Genomic DNA, 15,983 nt, shown 5'->3' on the forward strand with positions numbered 1-15,983 from the left:
CCAAATATAAACAAAATGTTATAATAATTTTTTATATAAAGATTAAAAAAATAAAAATTGATTAAAATTCGTAGTTAAAAACTTATATGAAAAATCGTTTGAAAATTATAAAACTTATAAATACTGGATCATTTTTGTATCAAAAAATTGTCATAATTATAGATCATTTTATATTTCTATCAGTTGGCGTAGTATATTTTATATTTTTAGTTTATAAATATAAATTAAATTTTTATTAAAATAATGTAATTTATATATTTTTTGAAGACAATAGTATCAAAAATTCCGAAAATATTAAAATTAAGAAATGGTGTTAGCATTTTATTAGTTTTTAATTAAGTAGTTAAGTTTATTTTTTAATATTATATATTTATTGGAATCACGGCATATTTGTGTAATTTCTGAAATAATCCTGAAATTTCATTTAAAATCTTATTCTTGACTAGTGTGCAACATGTTTTCAACTTTCAAGCATATTTTTTGTAAGTACAGTGCGTACGTATTTCAGTATTATCACTTGTCCTATAGTGAAATAAAACTCTCAATTAGGGGTAAACATTATTTCGATTAAACCGAATTAAGCGATCGAACCGAATGAATTTGGAAATTCGGTTCGGTTAATTCAAAAATTCGATTTTAGTGTTAAGAAATTTCGGTTAAATCGGTTAATTCGGTTCGGTTGTCGGTTTTCATCATCGGTTAAATCGGTTAATTCGGTTAACTGAATTATAAATACTTAAATTTTGAATTTTTTTATTAGACTTTATATATAATTTATAATATTTTTAATGGGTTTATATTTAATATTGTACTTAATTTTTTAAGCTTAATGTGTTTTATTATGATAAAAATATCATATTTCAATCATTAAGTTTATAAATTTTTTTTAATTTTCTTTATAAAAATTTTGGTTAATTCGGTGACCGACCGAATTAATCGATTTTAATTCAGTTCGATTAAATCGGTTTTAGCATAAATTCGGTTCGGTTCGGTTAGCCTAAAAAAAATTCGGTTAATTCGATTTCGGTTAATTCGGATCGATTTTTGGCCGAATTAACCGAATGCTCACCCCTACTCTCAACCCCAATGGTATCCTAATGCATAATCTGAACCCAGCTGATATGATGGTGAGGCCAATAGATATAGAATAATGTTAAATATACAATAAATATCGTGTATAACGATATTTACAATAATTATTTATATCGCAAGATTTTATATTCAGTTTACGTATTATGAGATTTTGATAAATGAAATTTTTGTATTGAAATTTTTTTGTTGTACAAACTTTGTTGTGCATGTTGCATTAGTACTATTTACTCTTATATTTAACCACATGACCACTTTCATTTGAATAACAATCTAAAATCAAAGAAGTACATCTGAAACGATGCAAAGCTAAGAAAATAGCTAGTGAGGGGAAAATTTCACAACACTTGCGATATATATATATGTAGTTGGAGTTCTTATCTAAAAAAAAAATGTAGTTGGAGTTCTGGATATAAAAGATGGGAGCCGTATATGGTAAATCGAGGCAAGAGTAATTAAATCAACAGTGTTTAATGATAGTGACACTCGTTTCTAAGATACAACGACGTATATCAAGAGATATGATCAAATTTTGAGTTATTATTATTTTGATGATTTGGACTAATTGGATTAATGTTTGATTAAATTTAAAAACTTTCTTCCAGTTGGATTTATTTGTAGTTCTGTTAGTAGTCTAAACATGCTTTTCATTTCTTTGTTATTTTGAAGGGGAACTTACTAGTTGAATTTCTGAAATGGTGAATGATATATTTAAATTTGCATCGAAATATTGAGATTTCAATTTTCTAATCTCAAGCACGTTCAACGAACCGAGGATATGCAAGCCCTAACCCCTTATGATTGGCTGCAACCTTCAGTGACGTAGAGCTATGGAATGCAAGAGGAAAACTCATTTTCCATCTAAAAGTCATGGGATTCTAAGCACCGAATTTGTAAAAGTTTCTTTGCAATTTAGGTTAAATATCGAGTATTCATTTTTTTTTTATTAGAGTTTATGTCCCATATGTTTAATTTCATAGTAAATACATATTTGTTTTTGCTACACACGCAATGCGTGTGCCAAGTTGCTAGTTTTTATTAAGTCTAAGCACCTTTTAAAAACCACCATGGTGTCTTGGTATGTTTTTCACTCTACCTAAAATACCCTTTGTGAGGACCTCGGGTTGCTAATCTCATCTTAGGGCAATTAATGAACAATTAACATTCATTAAACATCAATTAAAAAACCAAGAGCCAAGTAAAAAAAAATTTTTTTTTAAAAAAAATTCAGTGTCTCGCTCGATCGGGGAAAAACACCCGATCGAGCGAGCACAATTGCTCAGCTCTCGGATGGAATTATAATTTGGCCTCGCTCGATCTGTCAAATTCTGCGGATCGAGCGAGCCAAAAACTCAAATCCTTTGTCCGCAAATTACAGGGCTCGCTCGATCCGTCAACTTCTGCGGATCGAGCGGCCTCCAAATTTCAGAAATTCTGCAGCACTAGTTTTGCTGTCATGGCTTGCATCTTGGCACAATTCAACATCAATCAAAGATACTAACATGCTATAACTTCTATAAACATACATATACTCATAAATCAAGTCTTGAGCATAATAAACTAGTTTTTACAACTTCAACTAGATCACAAACTACTCAAAACATAAGATTACACAACTTGTTTCAAAGTTCTTCCAACATATCATGTTAAGTGTTCTATCATGCTTGCCATACTTCTAAGTGCATCTACAACCCGAGTCCTCACGTGCTAGACTCTCTCCCAGCTGTCAATGACATCGATGACTAGCTCCTGCCCCTTCTGTTGTCATGCACACATACAAAACAAGACAACAGCCGGATAAACTCCGGTGAGATACAATTCTCAGTATAACCAACATATAGAAAGCGTTAAATAAATCGTATCGACTCTATTTAAAACTCGACTCAACAAATAGAGTAAATTAACGCTTCGAATAAGAATTGATTCATATAACTTCGTTCCATCAAGATTCGTAAACGATCTTGACATGGATATCCATCTAACGAGTTCGTAACCGACTCGCAATAAGGTTAACAGCAACCTTGGCATAGAATCAATTCAATATAACATCATATCAACTCGAATATAAAGATCCACTACCTGAGATGGATCGAAAACATTACAATCAAATCAAAAACATAAACAAGTATGTGGTTTCTGCGGGCCAACTCAAGATTAGTCGTTCTTGAGTTTCAAAGTCCCTACTTCACGATATCGTCATTATACCTTCGTTTATCGAGGTTCTGAACTCTTCAAATCTGAAAGATACAATCATAACACATATATCAAACTTTATTTCAATCTATCGTATCAAAAACGAGTCGAAAACATCATAAGATCGTCAATCAATCGCATTTCAAACCTCAACTATTTCTTCGTTAGTTCAAGTCGGCGTCTTGTGTCGTTTAGCCTTCAAACTCAACTGAAACTGAATAAGAAAAATACTATAACAATCAAAACATCTCAACAACAACTTCAACTCAAAAATCGGCTATCAAAACAGTTCCAAAACTCGATTAAACGGCGTAGCGATTCAAAATCGGTAACCGACGTAATCCCGACTTCGAAACTTGTAACTCAAATTCATATATCAACATATATCTTATAAAACTCAGTCACATAACATCATATCAGCAGCTTAACTCATCGATATACATGCTAGAAGTCATAGCCAATCCATTCAATCATCCAACTTTGATCCGGTTTCGAAAATAGAAGCGATACAATTCAAGAACATAATCAATAACTCAAAATATGATATCTGCTCCATACTGATTTTGAAATCCAAATAACACAACATAAAACTTACACGACATCGAAGCCCTCGTCATAAGGATTCCAGAACAATTTACGGAATCAAAATCGGATAATCGGTTCAAAAGTTATGAGACTTTGAAGATTGCAAATCCAAAAGAAAAGAAAGAATCTCGGCTTCTCTGTTCTTAGTTTTTTGAATTGAACTTAAAGTTACATGTGCACATGCTGAGTCTTACAATACAAATCTGATAACTTTCAATCAAAATTGCACTTTAATCCCTCAACTCTTCAATAATTGCAATTTGGTCCTCTGCCCTTATTTTAATTCAATTTCAATCCTAAATAATTTAAGAATATTAGAATTTAAATCGAAACTCTAAATATTTCCAAATTAAATATATGCGGATTAAAATTAAATAAATTCGGATTAATATTAATTAATCTCGGGCCTTACATTTCTCCCCCACTAAGACATGAGTTCGTCATCGAATTCATAAACAGTATAGATATACAGACTGCATGCTCATAAGAATAAAGAATAACTGAAAACTGAATAAGAACTCACATCAGTGGAATAGATAAGGAAATCGTTGCTTCATATCTTCTTCGACTTCCCACGTCGCTTCTTCAACTCCGTGTCGATTCCATTGAATCTTCACCAATGGAATGGTCTTTGTTCGGAGTTGTTTTGTCTTCCTATCAAGAACATGAATAGGTCGTTCGAAGTATCAAAGAGTATCATCCAACTCAGCTTCATCAGATCGAATCACATGAGACGCATCAGATATATACTTCCTCAACATCGATACATTAAAGACATCATGTATTCCAGATAAAGACATAGGAAGAGCGATTCGATATGCAAGATTGCCTATCTTCTCGAGAATCTCATACGGCCCAATATACCTCGGAGATAATTTTTCTCGTTTGCCAAATCGAACTGTGCCCCTGAACGGTGAAATCTTCAAAAACACTCTATCTCCCTGATCAAAAGATAACGGCCGTCGTCGTACATTTGCATATCTCGTCTGTCTATGCTGCGCTGTTCTCATTCTTTGCTGTATCAATTTCACTTTTTCAGTCATCTGTCTGATCATATCTGGCCCTAACTCAGGTACCTCAGAAACATCATCCCAATACAAAGACGATCGACACTTCTTTCCATATAATGCTTCAAATGGTGTCATCTCTATACTCGTCTGATAACTGTTGTTATAAGAAAATTCCACAAGTGGTATAGAATTTTGCCATGTAATGCCAAAATCAAGTACTACAGCTCTGAGCATATTCTTAAGCGTCTGAATAGTTCGTTTAGATTGACCGTCCGTTTGAGGATGATAAGCGGTACTCAAATGTAAGCGCGTACCTAGAGCTTCCTGTAGGCTATGCCAAAAGTGCAAAGTAAACCTCGGATCTCGGTCAGAAACAATCGAATTTGGCACACCGTGTAGTCTTACCACTTCTCGAATATAGAGATCCGCCATTTGATCATGACAATAAGTCATTCGGTAAGGAATAAAGCACGCAGATTTTGTCAATATGTTGATGATCACCCAAACAGCATCACATCCTCGAGATGATAGTGGCAACTTCGTTACAAAGTCCATGGAAATGTGCTCCCATTTCCATTCAGGAATTGATAAACTCTGTAATAAGCCACCCGGTTTCTTTCTTTTAGCTTTTACCTGTTGGTAAATCAAACATTTAGATACAAATTCAGTCACATCAGACTTTATTTGTTTCCACAAGTACTGACTCTTCAAGTCGTTGTACATATTTTTGCCTCCAGGGTGAACACTATAGCGACCGCAATGGGCTTCTTTCAAAATATTCTGTCTCAAGTCTGCAATATTGGGAACAACTATTCGGTCATTTACATACAAGATATCTGAAAGAGTGGGTGCCCGGTTAGCCAACTTGTGGCTAAGGGCTTTTATGACTCTATGTAAAACAATCTTTTGTTTAATATAATTTACACTTTTATAATGACATTGACTTTATCTTTCTTCATATTGTTATATTATGATATACTATTGTTGTTTTGACAAAGACCTTGAATATACTATAGTGTATGTAAGATGTGGTAGCACATGGGGATGGCTATCATGAAACACATCTTATAATCACTGTATATTCTAAACTGTTCCTAGTCAATTGAGCCGTCCGCAAATAAGGATAAGGATCGCTCGAGATTGAGACTAGCATTTGCGATGCCGAGTACCACGTTTCATTGGTATGGAACATAGAGATGTTCAAAGCATGCAAATGGATATTCATATGATGAATGATCGAACTACCCTATTCGGACTTTTCAAGTGGTTATCACTTATCGAGTGGATAAAGTCCGCGATTTTGGTTGTACACCATTAGTCCTTATTACTTGAGATATCATTGAGACTCTATATGCTAGTACTGTATTTTGACTCGTTTACCGACTCTATTGGGATCATCAGGTGTCGGGATTGGGTATAGTTACGACACATATAGGAGTCGATGATTTGTTGTCAAGGATTCACCACATACTTGCGAGTGTGGATATCCTATGCGATCTGAGGAGATATTAGTGTGACGAATCTCTGGCCAGAGTACATGATGTGTTTTAGGTTAATGGGTTTTCCTAGTAACACATGCGATGTCACTATTTGATCTCCAAGATGTAATGCATAGTTATCGAATCTCGAACGACTCTCGATATACCAATGGTTGTTGATTCGATCGGGATATATGGATGAAGGGACCGTACTGTACGCTAACCAAAATCTACTGGTTTTTGCAGGCACTATCAGTAATACCTAGGGAATCATGGGGCGATGTTGCTAGGCGCTCTTACCATGATTCGATGGGTAAGTCGGAAATTGTTGTTCCGAGTCACAAGGAGTTGTGAGCCCACGGCTAGCTGTATTCCTGAACCATTGAGGGTTACACAAGTAATGGATTACTAAAACCCCGTAGAGATAGTTAAATTTAAAGAGTTAAATTTAATGAAAGAGAAGTTGAACTTCTTAATTAAAAGGGAGTGGGATTTCCTAAAACGACATAGGGATGAGCATTTTGGAAATCACTGAATTTTGATTCAGAAAAATTATCTTGACTTTAAAAGATGCAGAAATGGTTTCTGTGCACATTGGTAAAATCATTTTATCAATCGGAGTCACGATGAATTTTATATTAATTTCTATAACAACAGGCTTGACTTGTTGGGCTTAAGTTATGGATTGTGGGCTTTAAGGAGTTAGAGTCCTGATGCAATTATAACTAGAAATTATCTATAAATAGAGGTGTTGGGTTCGAAAATTACACACATTGAATACTGCAATTTTCGAAATTCACTCTATACTATTCAAGAGGATTTTTCAAAAATTCCTCTGTCCCTTTGGAGAAAATTCGGCTTGTGATTTTTGTGAAAAATTACAAATCGAATTAACAGATCATATCTATTTATTCTCTACGTAAAACTTCTGATTGATTTCTAGTGCAGTCAATAAGAGGGTTTCTGTTTTTCATTCGTGGACCTAATTCCGGAGTTAGATCGTGACTGTCATCGGTTTCCGGGATTTACAAGAAGAACAGATTAAATTCTGTTGGAGTCCACGATCAAGCCTTTGCTTGACGAGGTAAAAATTTAACTGTGTTTTATTTTTACTTGAACAAATTTAATCGTAAAAGTTTTGATACCCATATATGGAATCGTTCCATATAATAAAATAAAAATTTTAAACTTCCGCTGCACCGGGTATCAATTCTTAATTGATCTAAACACCGTTTTCTAACAGTGGTATCAGAGCCAGGTTTCTCAGATCAAACGATTAAATTAATCGATTGTACAAAATTTTTAAGCCTCAGTTTATGAAACAAAACAAAAAATTTAAAATTGAATTTTAATGGGCAAATCGGGCAGCGATCGTCGCTGCCCAAGGGGCAGCGACGGGCTGCCCAGCCCGGGCCCCCTTTTGGGGCGCGGGCTGCCCGTGATTGTCCCGGGCAGCCCGGAAAAATTATTTTTAATTTTTAATTAAAATTTTAATTTTTGAAATTCTAGTTTTTGTTCCGATCAAAAATTATTTTTGATTGGTTCACGAGGCATCGGATCGAATTGTTCGAGTCCGAAAATTTTAAAATTGATTTTTGGATAAATTTGAATTTTTGGAAAATTTATAAATTTTATCCGTTAAATTAAATTTTATAAAATTAATTATTTTGGTACAATTGATGATAAGATATGATCTTATGGATGGATAAGATAAAATATGATTTTATCTTTTAAATTATGATGTCTTTGCATGTTTATTCAATTATTTAATTATTGAATTAATTAATGGATAAAGGATGATCGATTGCCATGACCAATGTTTTAGGTGTATGTTAGGTGATTTACATTTGTCTTATTGTTGTTGGTGTTTATTTATGGGCTTGGTTTATAGGCAAATATGATTGTCATATGTAATAAAGTGGGCCTGGTTTATGGCCCGTTCCCACCCCTAAAAATGTATCCCATATTTGTCATCGAAATTTATTGTAAATTTATTAGACTTAGTGGGAGACAAAGATTTGAAGAAATGGTGGGCCCAGCAGACAATGAAGACCGAAAAAATGTAAATTGGAAGTTCAATATAATAGGATTGCATTGCATACTTGCATATCACCTAGGATTGGACTTAGACTCGTGATTGGCAACCACGGGTCGATTAGTTAATGGGATCGATCATCCTTAAATAATATATGATATTATTGATGTATGCATGTTTAGACTAATTTGTATGAATCCCGCAAGCATACATAAATTGCACGATGAGACAAATTTTCAAAATTAAAAATCCCTCATTTTAAATATGATTTAAAATTGATATCAAGATTAATAAAAAGGGAATTTAAATATTGTTTAAATATTTCTACCTTCCATCAACGATCAATGTATGAGATGCTACCCGCGGATACGGTCCGGCTCATATTATTGGGGGGGCCCGTTCGTCGAAAAGCTGTACATTGGATCGACACATGTTGTAAGTTGGGTGGAACTTCCATGGGATTGGCTCATATTATTGGGGATCCACATAGCGACCGTCCATCACAACTTAATATTGATGGGTTATCTTGACATGTCACAATAAACGGCGTCATATTATTGGGCCCTTATTGGACATGAGGTAAAAACATGGGGGTTACTTTGGAAGTAATTGGGCTCTACCTTTTGAAAATTATGGTTGGCTTATATTATTCGGGATCATGATTTGTCAATTGGACTCCATGTTCTCACTAAGAAAAACAGTTTTCCGTTTTCACTAGAGGGTAGTGAAATCGTTAAAATAGTGGGAGTGTAATTCATAAAATTAAAATTCGCCATATTTTATGTCTTAGTAAATTAATTAAACAATCATTGATTATTGTCTGTTTCCTTTTCAGTATACTATTACAATGACTTCTCGCAATCCACTGTTTTCAATTCTCGAACAAAACAAATTGACTGGCGCAAACTATACGGAATGGTTCCGTAAGTTGAAAATTATTCTTACTTCGGAAAAATATTTTTACGTGTTAGAGAAGCCGTCTTCGAAGGAAGCCCCAGCTAATACAAGTCCGGTAGAGTTGGCCAAACTTGATTTATGGTGGGACCATGATATCAAGGCCAAATGCTACATGCAGGCTTCGATGTCTGATGAGCTTCAAAGGAAATTCGAGGATACCGTGAATGCTGCTGACATTCACAAGAACCTCAAGGAACTCTTTGGAGCTCAGTCAAGGTCGGAGAGGTATGCCACCGTCAGAGAGCTCATGACGAGCCGCATGCAAGATGAGACTTCGGTCCGTGAGCATGGGGTGCGCATGATTGGGCTCATTGAAAAGTTGGTAACACTCGACTTGACTTTGGAGCATGAACTTAGCGCGGACTTGTTGCTTCTATCACTTCCTTCATCGTTTGACGGTTTTGTGATGAACTTCAATATGAACAAGATAGAGGTCACCCTTGAAGAGATGGTCAATATTCTTGTCACATATGAAGCCACACTAAAGAAGGATAAACCGATACTCTTGGTTGGCTCCTCTTCTAACTCTAAGAAAGGACCAAGTGGAAAGGGTAAGAAACGTTCTGCCCCGCCCAAGAAGATTGTACCAAATAAGAAGGGAAAGGCCAAGGCTTCAAATGGGATAAAAGATGAAAACGTTTGCCATTACTGCAAGAAACCCGGTCATTGGAAACGTAACTGCAAGGAATACCTCGAACAGTTGCGAACTGCAAAGGGTATGTTTTACATTGAAATAAATGTTTTGCTTAATACTTCTTCTTGGGTATTGGATACCGGATGTGGATCTCACATTTACAATGATTTGCAGGTGATGACAAGAAGTCGTAAGCTAAGGATGGGTGAGACCCAGCTAAGGCTCGGGAATGGTTCTAGAGTTGAAGCCAAAGCTATAGGAGACATTTATTTAGTTTTGCAGAACAATTTTAAGTTATTTTTTAGAGATGTTTTATATGTTCAGGATTTGGTCAAAAACATTATATCTATTTCTATGCTTGATAGAGATGGTTTTTCTTGCAATTTTGTGAATGAGATTTGCAATATTTACAAAAATGAATGTTTGATTGGAAATGGACAACTTGAAAACGATCTATATAGCTTAAAATTAAAAGACGTTCCAATTAATTATGTTGATAAACCGGTAACAACAATTAAAAGGAAGGACGATAGTCAAAACCCGGCAAACCTTTGGCATGCTAGGCTAGGTCATATTTCCTCAAGGAAGATGAACAAGCTAGTGGGAGAGGGCATGTTTGATATGTCTGATATTAACTCTCTACCTACTTGTGAGTCCTGCCTAAAGGAAAAAATGACTAAATCTCCTTTCAAAGGGAAACCTGAGCGTAGTCAAAATTTGTTGGATTTTATCCATACAGATGTTTGTGGTCCATTTAGGATTGGTACTAAATGTGGCAACACCTACTTCATTACCTTTACTGATGATCATTCTAGGTATGAGTATTTATATTTAATGAAATATAAGTCTGAAGCATTTGAAAGGTTCAAAGAATTCAAGGCTGAAGTAGAAAACAAACTAGGTAAAAGTATTAAGGCACTTCGATCGGATCGAGGTAGAGAATACTTAAGTACCGAGTTTTTGGACTATCTAAAAGAGAATGAGATTCTCTCTCAGTGGACTCTTCCTATGACACCTCAGCTTAATGGTGTTTCGGAGCGTCGCAATCAAACTTTGTTGGACATGGTTGGATCCATGATGAGCTTCACTAAGCTCCCACCTTCGTTTTGGGGCTACGCGCTTGAAACGGCGGTATTATTGTTAAACAACGTTCACACTAAAGCAGTAGATAAAACACCATACGAGTTATGGAATGGCAAAGCTCCTAAGTATTCGTACTTGAGGATTTGGGGATGTTCTGCTTACGTGAAGCAGACAGTGGGAGATAAGTTGGATAGTCGATCCACCTTATGTTATTTTGTAGGGTATCCGAAGAATTCAATCGGATATTATTTCTATCATCCTGCTAAAACAAAAGTGTTTGTTTCAAGGAATGCCACCTTCTTGGAGAAAGAGTTCTTATTGGATAAGAAAGGCAAGATGATGGAACTCTAAGAAATTCGAGAAGAACTCGAGATACAAAATAGCGATCCTACACCTCAAGAATCATCACAAGACACGCCTATTACTAGGAGATCCGAGAGGACTTCTAGGCCTCCTATTAGATATGGTCTTCTTATTGAAGGGGATCAAAGTGAACCCGACATTGGATGTGATCCAAGAAACTTCAAGGAAGCAATTTCTGATGCGGATTCGAATTTATGGCTTGAAGCTATGCAATCGGAAATAGACTCGATACATTCTAACTAAGTTTGGTCTTTAGTAGATCCTCCCGATGGAATTGTTCCAATTGGGTGCAAATGGATCTACAAGAGAAACTTGGGCCTGATGGAAAGGTATTGACCTACAAGGCACGATTGCTGGCAAAAGGTTATACTCAAAGACAAGGAGTTGACTATGATGAAACTTTTTCACCAGTCGCAATGTTCAAGTCCATAAGAATCCTTTTTGCCATAGCAGCATGGTATGACAATGAGATATGGCAAATGGATGTAAAGACTGCATTTCTTAATGAAAACATTAAGGAAGAGATCTATATGATGCAGCCTGAGGGATACACATCCATGGGAAGCGAGCATAAGGTATGCAAGCTTCAGAGATCAATCTATGGTCTCAAACCAGCATCAAGAAGTTGGAACCAGAAATTTGATGAAACGATAAAGGATCTTGGTTTTATCAAGAACCCGGAGGACCCATGCGTGTACAAGAAAGTAGTTAAGAATGCGGTAACATTCTTAGTACTTTATGTTGATGACATCCTACTCATGGGAAATGATGTAGGGATGTTGCAGTCAACAAAGATATGGTTATCAGGTAGATTCTTGATGAAGGATTTAGGTGAGGCATCCTATATTCTAGGAATTCAGATCTATAGAGATAGATCTAAAAGAATGATAGGACTCACTCAATCAACCTACATCGACACCATATTGAAAAGGTTTTCGATGGATGAGTCCAAGAGAGGAAATCTACCTATGTGTCATGGAGTTTCTCTATCCAAGTCTATGTGTCCCAAGACTGACGAAGAGATAGAGAAGATGACACACGTGCCATATGCGTCAGCCATAGGTAGTATCATGTATGGGATGATATCTACCAGACCGGATGTGGCCTATGCTCTGAGCGTCACGAGCAGATACCAAGCCAATCCCGGTCAAATGCATTGGAAAGCTGTGAAGGATATTCTTAAGTACTTGCGAAGGACTAAGAATTTATTCATGGTTTATGGAGGGAGAGAATTGAATTTGGAAGGCTATACCGACTCTAGCTTCCAATGTGACGTGGATGACTCGAAATCAACCTCTGGATTTGTATTCGTGCTCAATGGCGGTGATGTCTCTTGGAAGAGTTTCAAGCAGGACACCACAGCGGATTCCACCACTGAGGCAGAATACATTGCAGCATCAGCTGCTGCTAAAGAGGCGGTTTGGATAAGGAAATTCATCCAAAAGTTGGGTGTAATTCCTGAAGCTGTTGGTCCAGTCCCGATGTACTGTGACAACACTGGTGCCGTTGCTCAGGCAAAGGAACCAAGGTCTCATCAGAAGTCCAAACATGTACTGAGGAAATACCACATCATCTGGGAGATCATGGAAAGAGGAGACATCAGTGTCGAGAGAGTGGCCTCTACAGACAATATCGCTGATCCGCTTACTAAGCCCTTGCCAGGACCATTGTTTGACAAACATCGCGAAGCAATGGGATTACGTAGTATGACTAGTTGGCTTTAGGGCAAGTGGGAGATTGAAAGAGTGGGTGCCCGATTAGCCAACTTGTGGCTAAGGGCTTTTATGACTCTATATAAAACAATCTTTTGTTTAATATAATTTACACTTTTATAATGGCATTGACTTTATCTTTCTTCATATTGTTATATTATGATATACTATTGTTGTTTTGATAAAGACCTTGAATATACTATAGTGTATGTAAGATGTGGTAGCACATGGGGATGACTATCATGAAACACATTTTATAGTCACTGTATATTCTAAACTGTTCCTAGTCAATTGAGCCGTCCGCAAATAAGGATAAGGATCGCTCGAGATTGAGACTAGCATTTGCGATGCCGAGTACCACGTTTCATTGGTATGGAACATAGAGATGTTCAAAGCATGCAAATGGATATTCATATGATGAATGATCGAACTACCCTATTCGGACTTTCCAAGTGGTTATCACTTATCGAGTGGATAAAGTCCGCGGTTTTGGTTGTACACCATTAGTCCTTATTACTTGAAACATCATTGAGACTCTATATGCTAGTACTGTATTTTGACTTGTTTACCGACTCTATTGGGGTCATCAGGTGTCGGGATTGGGTACAGTTACGACACATATAGGAGTCGATGCTTTGTTGTCAAGGATTCACCACATACTTGCGAGTGTGGATATCCTATGCGATCTGAGGAGATATTAGTGTGACGAATCTCTGGCCAGAGTACATGATGTGTTTTAGGTTAATGGGTTTTCCTAGTAACACATGCGATGTCACTATTTGATCTCCAAGATGTAATGCATAGTTATCGAATCTCGAACGACTCTCGATATACCAATGGTTGTTGATTCGATCGGGATATATGGATGAAGGGACCGTACTGTACGCTAACCAAAATCTACTGGTTCTTGCAGGCACTATCAGTAATACCTAGGGAATCATGGGATGATGTTGCTAGGCGCTCTTACCATGATTCGATGGGTAAGTCGGAAATTGTTGTTCCGAGTCACAAGGAGTTGTGAGCCCACGGCTAGCTGTATTCCTGAACCATTGAGGGTTACACAAGTAATGGATTACTAAAACCCCGTAGAGATAGTTAAATTTAAAGAGTTAAATTTAATGAAAGAGAAGTTGGACTTCTTAATTAAAAGGGAGTGGGATTTCCTAAAACGACATAGGGATGGGCATTTTTGGAAATCACTGAATTCGAATTCAGAAAAATTATCTTGACTTTAAAAGATGCAGAAATGGTTTCTGTGCACATTGGTAAAATCAGTTTATCAATCGGAGTCACGATGAATTTTATATTAATTTCTATAACAACAGGCTTGGCTTGTTGGGCTTAAGTTATGGATTGTGGGCTTTAAGGAGTTAGAGTCCTGATACAATTATAACTAGAAATTATCTATAAATAGAGGTGTTGGGTTCGAAAATTACACACATTGAATACTGCAATTTTCGAAATTCACTCTATACTATTCAAGAGGATTTTTCAAAAATTCCTCTGTCCCTTTGGAGAAAATTCGGCTTGTGATTTTTGTGAAAAATTACAAATCGAATTAACAGATCATATCTGTTTATTCTCTACGTAAAACTTCTGATTGATTTCTAGAGCAGTCAATCAGAGGTTTTCTGTTTTTCATTTGTGGACCTAATTCCGGAGTTAGATCGTGACTGTCATCGGTTCCCGGGATTTACAAGAAGAGCAGATTAAATTCTGTTGGAGTCCACGATCAAGCCTTTGCTTGACAAGGTAAAAATTTAACTGTGTTTTATTTTTACTTGAACAAATTTAATCGTAAAAGTTTTGATACCCATATATGGAATCGTTTCATATAATAAAATAAAAATTTAAACTTTCGCTGCACCGGGTATCAATTCTTAATTGATCTGAACACCGTTTTCCAACAATATCATCGTCACTAACCTTGTACTCAGACTGATGTCCTTATCGAATCATTTCAATCGATTTCTGCACATTCTGATCGGCTTTTTGTGCTTCTTTGATACAAATCAATAACTCTGGCTCAGCACTGATTGCATACACTCTCATCGGCCTTCTATCTGTCTCAAATACATGCCCAGAAATACAACAATCTTCAATCAAATTAGATACACCTACTGTAGACAAGGATAAAGTACATACCTTTCTACTCAGGGCATCCGCTACTGCATTAGATTTTTCCGGATAGTATTTGATTTCACAATCAAAATCCTTCAATAAATCAAGCCGTCGTCGTTGTCTCATATTCAATTCAGATTGTGAGAACAGATACTTCAGACTTTTGTGATCAGAAAAGATTTCAAACTTTTTGCAATATAAGTAATGTCTCCAGATCTTCAATGCAAAGACAATTGCAGCCAATTCAAGATCATGAATCGGATACCTGACTTCATGTGGTTTCAGTTGTCGAGAAGCATAAGCGACAACATGTCTTTTCTGCATTAAAATACATCCCAAACCCTGGTGAGAAGCATCACAGTATACAACAAAATCACCAGTACCTGTAGGGATTATTAAAATCGGCGCTGTAGTCAATCTCTTCTTTAGTTCGATAAAACTCATTTCACATGCCTCAGACCAAAGAAATGGTGCATTCTTCTGTGTAAGCTGTGTAATAGGCTTCGCTATCGAGGAAAAATCTCGAATAAATCGACGGTAATAACCTGCCAAGCCCATAAAACTTCGAATTTCTGGCACAGATGTCGGTCTCTGCCAACTGATCACAGCTTCAACCTTACTCGGATTCACTGAAATACCATCTCCTGAAATTACATGACCAAGAAAAACAACTCTCTGCAACCAAAATTCACATTTGGACAACTTGACATACAATTTCTCTTC

This window comes from Henckelia pumila, chromosome 2 (genome assembly GCF_033568475.1).
Source record: "Henckelia pumila isolate YLH828 chromosome 2, ASM3356847v2, whole genome shotgun sequence".
NCBI lineage: Eukaryota > Viridiplantae > Streptophyta > Magnoliopsida > Lamiales > Gesneriaceae > Henckelia > Henckelia pumila.